Genomic DNA, 9697 nt, shown 5'->3' on the forward strand with positions numbered 1-9697 from the left:
TGACCAGCTTCAGGGCCTTCAGTTAGGCTCCTTCATACACAAAACTGCCGCATTTGCGGATGATTTACTATTGCTAATCACAAATCCCTCAGAAGCATCCCCATATATATTGCAGATATTTGCAGAATTCGGTGGAGTGTCCAATTTCAAAATCAACTTTGGTAAATCTGAAGCCTTGAATGTGTCTCTCTCTGGTCCCCAGCTGGCCCAAGTCAAAGAAGCCTCTCCGTTCCGCTGGCCTTCGGGTGCTATCAAGTACCTGGAGGTTCGCATACCTACAGATTTAGATCTCCAAGAATGGAAGATGCCATTTGTTTCCTGGTTTGGGAGAAAGAACATTCTCTGTACATATGTCCTCCCCCAAATACTATGTATGATACAGGTGTTACCAATAGATGTGCCTATGTCTTTCTTCTCAAAGATTCAAACACTGTTCAAAAGGTTTTTATGGAATAACAAAATAGCTAGATTGCCTTGTACCCACATTACTTAAAAACCAAAATGGGGTGGCATATCTCTACCTGATTTATCACTTTACTTCCAAGCACGCTGGACCCTAATGGGCGATCCCCAATTGAACTCTTCACATTTGGAGATTAAGAGAGAAGTCTTATCACCTAGATATGGGGTATGGCTGTGGGTTAAACATATACCCCTAAGCCCTACTCTGGTCCCGAGCGTATTGACGCGCGGCATGCGGAAAGTGTATAGATCTCACCCCTTCTTATCATTGTCTCAGGGTTTACTCTCGCCCCTTGCACCTCTAAGTACTATACCATCAGCTATTACACATGGTGGGGCTCGCTATCTGCTATACGAGTTGCCGTCAAAACATCGTCAGAGGAGCCCTTACTCACTCTGATTCACCAACGCTCTAGTCGATCCATGTCTAACTTGCAATTATTTGACCTATTATCATCCCTTAACAAATTTAAGCTTAAAGGCGCTGGCCGCATTCCCGATCCCACCGGGTTAGAAAACTATACTCTCCTTGACACCCCACCCCCTAAACTCCTCTCCAAGATCTACTCTGCACTCCTTAGAGAACGTACAGTTCCTAAGCCTGCTTCTTAGCACTCTGGGGGAGAGAACTAAAACGCACCTTCACACAGAAAGAGATATCCACTATCCTTCTTCGTTCACACTGGTTTTCTAGATGTGTAAAAATACAGGAGAACACTTTTAAAACTACTACCCGTTGGTACAGAATGCCGGATTATCTCTTCAGCATAGGAATCTCCCCAGTAGTATGTGTTGGAGATGTGGTAATGATGTTGGTACTCTTTCACATATATTCTGGGAGTGTAAACTGCTCAAACAATTCTGGACTGACATAGAAAGAATCATCTGCCAAATATGCCCCGATACGCAGGTTTCCCTAGACAAGAAACTGATTCTTTTATGGCTCTCGAAGAGCATTTTCAGGCCCTCTAAACACGATCTTGATACATTGCTCATTACAGCTGCTAAACTGCTTATCCCCTTGCATTGGCGGTCAACCACCCCCCCGACCCTTGATCAATAGATTAATAAAGTACACCAAATATGTAGACTGGAGGAGTTGTCAGGTTGGGAGACACACACTAGAGCTAAGTATCTTGAGATATGGTCCCCATGGCTAGATTTTATAGATAAGAGAACATAGTCCTCTGTGACTTTCTAACTCACTAATTCTCTAGATTATTGGACACTCTATGGAGCGATTAGGTTAATTTATGATTTGTTATGTTTTGTTGTTTTTATGTTTTATTCTCTTCATAGTTGTAACTGCAAAGTCCAATCTCCTTGTTCTCCCGGATACTTTTCTATTGAGAAGTTTTACTTACCTTAGCTACATTATATGATAGACCAATTTGATCTGCCAGCTCACTGAATCCAGGGCTTGCCTCAGAAATATGATACTGATTCCCCCGGTGGAAGATAGGATGGGCAACACCAACAAGCTGTCATTGACGCATTGACAATGGTGGGTCATACTGCTCATGAAAACTCTCAGTGGGGGAGACCTCTGAGATCGCTATATGCTCTTTATGTAATGTCATAATTGTTAGGTGGTATCTGAATATAGTACTTTTGAACAATTATGTCGATTTTACTTTGAAGAGAACATTTTGTATTATTTTTTAGTTCTTCTGTACCTGTATAAATAAAAACTGATTTGAAACAAACAATCTTACCATGCTCTATAGTATTCCCCCTCCTATAACTAGTACGGTAGCACGTGTCTGATTATTACTCCTGAGGCTATGGTATTTTTCTCATATAAGGATTTTTCTTCTTCTATCAATAAACCCATGATGCGAAGAGACGACTCAATTGATGTTGTTTCCCACTTTTTAATGAAATCAGGAGACCTCAAATGTGCACCCGGGAATAGCGGGATCTTAAGACCCCTCGGCACAATCTTATTTTTCAGATATGTGTCGAGGGTCTGGATCTCCCACTACCCCCTAATGTTTTCTTTATAGGCACGGGTGACGTTTTTAAAGGTCCCGTTTATTGTAACTGTATATTCGGTGGCTGGAAGATTGCTGTCAGAAAATACCAGCCTTGCATCACTGTCCCATTTGTCCCTATTGATCCCACCAGCAAGGAACCCTGCCATGCCTCAAGGTTTAGGTGATGAAAAATAAATAACAATTCACGGACAGTATAAGTAATGAAGGCATTGCGTCTCTAGGATAGAATAAATCACGTGGCAGTGAGTACAGCATGCATAATGAATTTGTCATCAGCCTTTTAGACTTCATCTTACATCACAATGTCTTCCTGTTTAATCGTCGATTTTACCACCAGCTCAGGGGCATGGCCATGGGCAGTCCCTGCGCACCGTCCTATGCAAACTTATACCTGGGCTGGTGGGAAAGGGAGACAGTATTTGGAGATGAGATGAATGTCTGGTCAGGTCACATCACGATGTGGGTAAGATACATCGATGATGTGTTGATATTCTGGGATGTTACTGTACAGGAGTTCAATGATTTCGTGAAAACCTTGAATGTGAACAAATATGGCCTTTTTTTCCATCTCCGAAATCAATCCCACAAAGATCACATTTCTTGACCTAACAATTTTGAAAGCAGAGGATGGCAGGATACACGCGAGTTTGTATCGCAAAAACACAGCGACAAATACATTGCTCCATTGGGAGAGTTGCCACCCGTACCCGTTGAAAAAGGGAATCCTGAAGGGACAATTCCTCCGGGTACGTCAGAACTGCTCATCCTTTTCAGACTTTCAGATCAAGGCTGGTGATCTGACCAATAGATTAGTGAATCGAGGGTATCCTCGTAGGGTCCTCTCTACTGCCTACCAGCAATCCCTTTCCTGTGCCCGTGAATCACTCCTTAATCCTCGTGAGAGGGAGAGTGGTCAGGGACAGGTACGGTTAATTGCTACTTTTGATGGGGCAAATGGCCCAATTCAGGATATCCTTCAGAGGCATTGGGGGGTTTTGCAGATGGATCCCGACATTGGTCATCTTGTCAGCCCCACTCCTGCGGTCACGTATCGGAGGGGTCACAATCTGAAGGATCGCCTGTGCCACAGCTTTTTCCAGAAATCGACTCCATCCACTTGGATGGTTAATCCCTTAAAAGGCACATTTTGCTGTAGCGGGTGTATAGCATGCGACTCCATAACATCTGGGTCCACATTCTGCAGTACGGTTATGACAAAATCATATACCATCCGTACTTTTATTAATTGCAGATCTTCAGGACTGATATATCTGATTACGTGTACTTGCGGCATTCAATACGTGTGGAAGACGATACGAGAGTTCCGACGTTGTATAGGAGAGGATCTTAATGACATTCGTAAAACTGCTGACACCCCGGTTGCCCGTCACGTTAATAACTACCATCTAGGTGACATACAGGTAATATACACTTTCAGGGGAGTGAGGTGGTACGTCCCTCCCCTCGTGGGGGCAACTTGGATCAACGAGTCCTACAAAAGGAGGTCCAATGGACCTTTAAATTGGGTTTCTTGCAGCCCCACGGACTCAATGATCACATCTCGTATGTCAGCTTCATTGAATGATCATGGCCATTGTCCATTTAAATAGTCGCTTACAATACATGCAATTGAACATATTCCTCATATGACACATGTGTACATGTACATGTGTCATGGGTGATATCTGGTCCTGGAGATGGCAGGCGGCGTGTGCCCGTGGCCCGCCATTCGTCCGCATGGGATCCCCGCATCATACAGAGGGAGGGGCCTCTTCCTTCCTTCACGGCCGAACTAGCGCCGATGCTGTCACCACGCTTGTGGGACAGCTGATGCTCTTCATACTTACAAGCAGTTAATGTAGCTCCTGATGAATCTTAGTCAGAGGAAACGCGTCGAGCTAGGACGCGCTGCTATATTCAGTTTAAGCTGAGCTGATGAAGTATAAATCACAGAAAAAATGCACCAAACGGATATGATACTGACTATACTAGCTACTCATAAATGCAGATATTAAAAGCTGAGACTTTCGCCAATATATTCCTGTCAGGAAAATATCGGAGCCCATCATTGCACCACGTCACGGTCACTCAGCATGGCAAAGGGTCCTACCACTACGCTACCTATGGTGTGAACACGGTCTGAAGGTGATGTAATCCAGCTCACAGCCAGGCTTCCAAATAACCGCATAGCAGGACAACTAATGCAATGTGAACAAAGCCAAGACTGCAAGCCACGCCCATATCAGACCCTGTGATGGAGGTCACCAGGTGCAAAAGAGTGTTTGAATGCCAGGTAACGGCACATACACTACATATAGAACAAGACAAAAACACAGAAATATAGTGGCAATACTGGAGGAGCGGCTCAACCCCTAACACTGTAGCGTGTTTTACATTGGGGAAGCAGCCCCACCGCATGTGGACCGCAGCTGGCTGCGAGCTGGATTACATCGCCTTCAGACCGTGTTCACACCATAGGTAGCGTAGTGGTAGGACCGTTTGCCATGCTGAGTGACCGTGACGTGGTGCAATGATGGGCTCCGATATTTTCCTGACAGGAATATATTGGCGAAAGTCTCAGCTTTTAATATCTGCATTTATGACTAGCCAGTATAGTCAGTGGCATATCCGTTTGGTGCATTTTTTCTGTGATTTATATGATTGTATTTACATCCACACAATGCTCCGTTTTGTGTAGGATGCCCTTGTGGTGCATGTGGACCGCGCCGACATCCTCCACCGTATGCATTTTTTGCTGGGGATAGTCGTTTGCTGCGGTCCACATGCGGTGGGGCTGCTCCCCCAATGTAAAACACGCTACAGTGTTAGGGGTTGAGCCGCTCCTCCAGTATTGCCACTATATTTCTGTGTTTTTGAGCTGATGAAGTAGCCTTACTAGTATAGAGGATTAGTCCCTTCATGTTATTTCAAATCAGATACCATACAGATGAATTGGGATTTTCTCCGGATTTTCCACATATGGGGTCTGTACTAATTCCCTAGTGAATACCCTTGTGGACCTATACTAATTGGCTTGTGTCTCTTTTCATTGCAACCATAGGTGTGTGTTAACACTGACACACCGCTTTCTGCCTTTCCTCCCCGGCATATAAGGGGTTGTAATTGGCCTTGGCTGCAGTGAATTGTTGCCTCTGGCTGTCTATCCTTCTATTCACTGGACCCGTATGTGGAGTATTTTACGGCCATGATGCTCTCCGGGCTCAGTGTTTACAAATGTTAACAGCCTAAATATTTATTCCCCCTGTGGCAATAACAGTAGGGTGGTGACGTAACAGGCACATATAGTTCACCCGAGACACTCAAGACCTATGTTTTATAGTCCTCTGAGTGTGGTTTCTGTGTGTTCACCACATATGGGAATTTTTAAAGGGTTCATGTATTCCCTTCCCCCTTTTTAGTGTATACCAATAAATGTCGTAGTTTTAGCGCCTCCATTTCCCAATCAGTAAAAAGCAGAGATAGTTCTCTCCCCCAACTTCTCGACACCACTGTGCTGGGGCATGAAGGATGATGCCATTGGTCCGACTAAGATTGGAAGAAATTTAAAATCAGCTTCTGGGCACACCATGGCTATAATGGGTATTTCCTTCTCTACCCCTACAACAGCTTCTGGGAACCGAAGGGAGATTGTCACATCTCATCAATACGGGTAGGTTTGCTTGCCGAATCTCACATCACTAATCCAGATAGAGATTGTAATGGCAAGTCATGAGGATATCTTCAGTACCATTTCACTAATATACTGTAGACTTGAGATCTACTACCTAATAAGATAAAGAAGGGGTGCCCATTCACCAGTGATGGAGTGGTTGGAACACTTTGGGTGCTGAACAGAGAGCTACATGGGATTTTAGTGACCCTGTTTCCCCTTTCCTGACTGCCTATTCCGTAGGTGGTAATGGTGGCTTTTGGAGGTCTACTCGTTTGTGATTGGGATATCCACATACAAAACATCCCTCTGGATTTCCATTCTTATTTGTGAGAAGATCATAGCTAGCTTTCTATGAAGGATGTGGTTTTCCCTCAAGAACAGCCTCTTTGGTCCTGGAGTATCACAACTTAGTTGAGCAATCTGCTCTCGCCTTCTCTCAATGATCTTCAGCAGCTCTTCTTCAGGCTTGGGAATGATGGCTGACGCTCTTTTTACTGTCTGCTCTCTAGCTTCTTCTTGCTGAACTTCCACTTCCTGAGGATTAAGCCCCTATTTGGATCCTATTCAGTGCATCAACCTAAAAAGATAATAATCAGACATCTTTACCATCTCCTGATAGCTGGTCCAGAGCTTGTAAAGAAGATCACCAGCATCCTGAAGTGACCCAACAGCATCTTCTAGAGCGGTCATGAAGCCCCAAGATGTCGCTTTGTCATTGCTTTGCCAAGGAGCCTCTTCTACACAGTCATAAACATCCGCATTCCTCCAAGTACACTCACTTATACAGCACTGCTACATTCCACAGCATTTTACAGACATTATCATCATGCTGTCCCCAATGGGGCTCAGAATCTAAGTTCCCTATCAGGATGTCTTTGGAGTGTGGGAGGAAACCGGAGAACCAGGAGGAAACCCACGCAAACACAGGGAGAACATATAAACTCCATGCAGATTTTGTCCTTGGTTGGATTCGAACCTAGGACCAATGCTAATAAAACGGAGCCACCTTGCTGCCATCCAGATGTCATATTCCTCTTCCCCAGTCAGGGTTGGAGATGTGTCTGAGAAGGTACTGGATCGTCTGTAGTTCCCTTGGAGTGGGAGGAAGGCCTCTACCAGACCTGCTGTCTTGTAGGTTCACCTCCGGAGGTAAGTTCTTAATAGTACATACCACTGACCATGGGATCTTCCACCATCAATTATATTCCTGAGGTACAGCAAGAACTGATGGGAACTTCTCTCTCTTCAAGGCCTTCTAAACAGTGGTAAGAACTGTGGAGCCTAATTTTATCACAAGACACGGAGGCTTCATATTGCAATCTCTTCCTTTACTAAATTCCATAGCAGCAAGAAGAGTAACCATGGTAACAAAAGAAACACCCCTAAGGGTAACCCCTCCCTCCCATCAGTCCATAAGTAGCCCATCCTCAGAGACCACTTCCTCTTTCTTTGCTGCTCCATGGCAGATAAGTGTTCTGAGAATTGTCATTTTGTGTGTTTTACCATGTTTTCATAAGTATTTGGTGTTTTTTCCCGCTCTGGGCAGTCTCTCCCTTCTTTATTAAGGGTTTCTTCTGCCCTCTGTCTGACGAATTTTGTTATTCATATATATATATATATTTATATAGGGGTTTCTTTATTCGTTCTTCTGATCTCTCCTTGTTTCTTGCCTTCCCCATATCACTGCCGCTCCCCCACCTTGGCCTTTTTCCCCTCTCACCGGGTTCCTGCTCCAGTCTTTCTCCTCTCCTCGGTTCGGTCAGCGCCATCTTTCCTTTTCAGGTTTGTTCGTGCGGTCTTCTTCTTGCTGCGCCCAAAGTCTCGCGAGTTGCGGGATTTCGGGCGCCATCTTGGTAGTCCTAGCGTACTGTCTCGACGCCATCTTGGTGTCCTCGGCCGCATTCGGGTTCGCCTCCCGGGGCGGTCCCGCCTGGGGGCGGCACCTCTCTATTCCTCTCCGCTCCTATTGACGCTTTTCGGAGTGGGGGGCGTATCATTATAACGTTCCCTGCCGCGTTCTTGTCCGGTCGCCATTTTAGAGTTCTCTCTGCAAATAGGTCAGGTATTTCTGTCGGCCCCTTCTCTTTCCCTAATTAGTTCTTTGGAGTGACTAACTCCTTCACATTCAGTATGTCTCGCCCTACACAGGATCCGATCCCTCCTGCAGCCAGTTTTCTGGTCCCCATGCCCCAGGGATCTTCCCCTGCTCCTGGTGCTTTTACTGTGCCCCCTGTTGATCTTCAGGCCCAGGCCTTTCAGCAGGCTATATCCCAAGCTATTGCGTCTGCAATGGGATCCATGTCCTCTATTGTCACCCAGTCCATCTCGCAGGCCCTTATCCCTCTGAGCTCACCCAGCGCTCCGCCACCTGCGGCTACTGCCTCCAGAAACCCAGTTAATGATAGCACTGTTCTATCACATGAAAGCGTGCTTAGCTCACGCAAACGAGCCTGTCCACGCCAGGCAGAAAAGTCGCGTCGGTGGAAGTCTGCTCGCACTCAGCACGAGCCTAGTGATAACTCTGAAATGGAGTCTGATGAGGAGGCTTTGAGTTTCCATCCGGGTGGTTCGGATGATGATATTGAGGGTGTCAGGGTGGACCCCGATGTGGACGATTACGTCCCTGTGTCCTGGCCGTCTACTAGTGGGGCCTCTGGGGCTATCACTGTAGGTGACGCTCCCCTTACTGACCCGTCTGGGGAACCCATGTTTGACCCCGACAGTCTACACCATCCTAGGTCGGCCGAGTGGGTTCCCTCCCCACATGTGGCTCAATACCTGGAGGCCAGGATTAGGACACCATTGTGTAAAGAGACCCGCAATAAGCTTAGGGCTGAGTGTCCGCGCCCTGTGGTTCCCAATAAAGTAGCCGAGACCCCTAATGTGGATCCTAAAATGGTCCAATTTTTGGCCAAAACTGGCTTTAACCCTCGCAGGGGCCTTGACTCGGCACTGCGCGCTTGCCAAGATAAGCTCTTGGATATCTTAGGGCCACTTACCAAGATCTTTGATCTAGCGGAGTCTGCTAGGGCGTATGGCACACAGATTGATCCAGAAGAGCTCAGGGGCTGGGTGCAACGTGCCATCTGTGTTACGGGAAATGTGAATACTTCCCTAGCAATTGAGCGGAGGAAGGCTATCCTCATGAAAATAGAGCCGAAGCTAACTAACATGGCCTTATCCGAATCTGGCAAAAATGCGCAAGGGCTCCTTTTTGGCGATTCCTTTATCAAGGAATTAGGAAAATTTGTTGGGGCCTTCACTGCCTTGGATAAGGCGCAATCAAATATGCGCAAAGTCTTTCATGGTAGGGTCTCTACCAGGGCCGGCAGTACTAGGGGCCGTCTGTCCGGCCGGTCACACTTTCAGACCCGTAACACCGGTCGAGGTCCCTTTAATCAGCGCCAAGGTTTTCAAGACCAGAGACAGCAGTCGTCATTCTTCCCGTCCAGAGGATTTTTTACATGCTTGGACTCACATCACCTCCGACCCGTTGGGTGTTGTCCACCATCAGGGGTTTTCAGATCGAGCTGATAGACATTCCACTTTGCCTTCCTCCCTTCAG

This window comes from Bufo bufo, chromosome 6 (assembly GCF_905171765.1).
Source record: "Bufo bufo chromosome 6, aBufBuf1.1, whole genome shotgun sequence".
NCBI classification, from domain to species: Eukaryota; Metazoa; Chordata; class Amphibia; order Anura; family Bufonidae; genus Bufo; species Bufo bufo.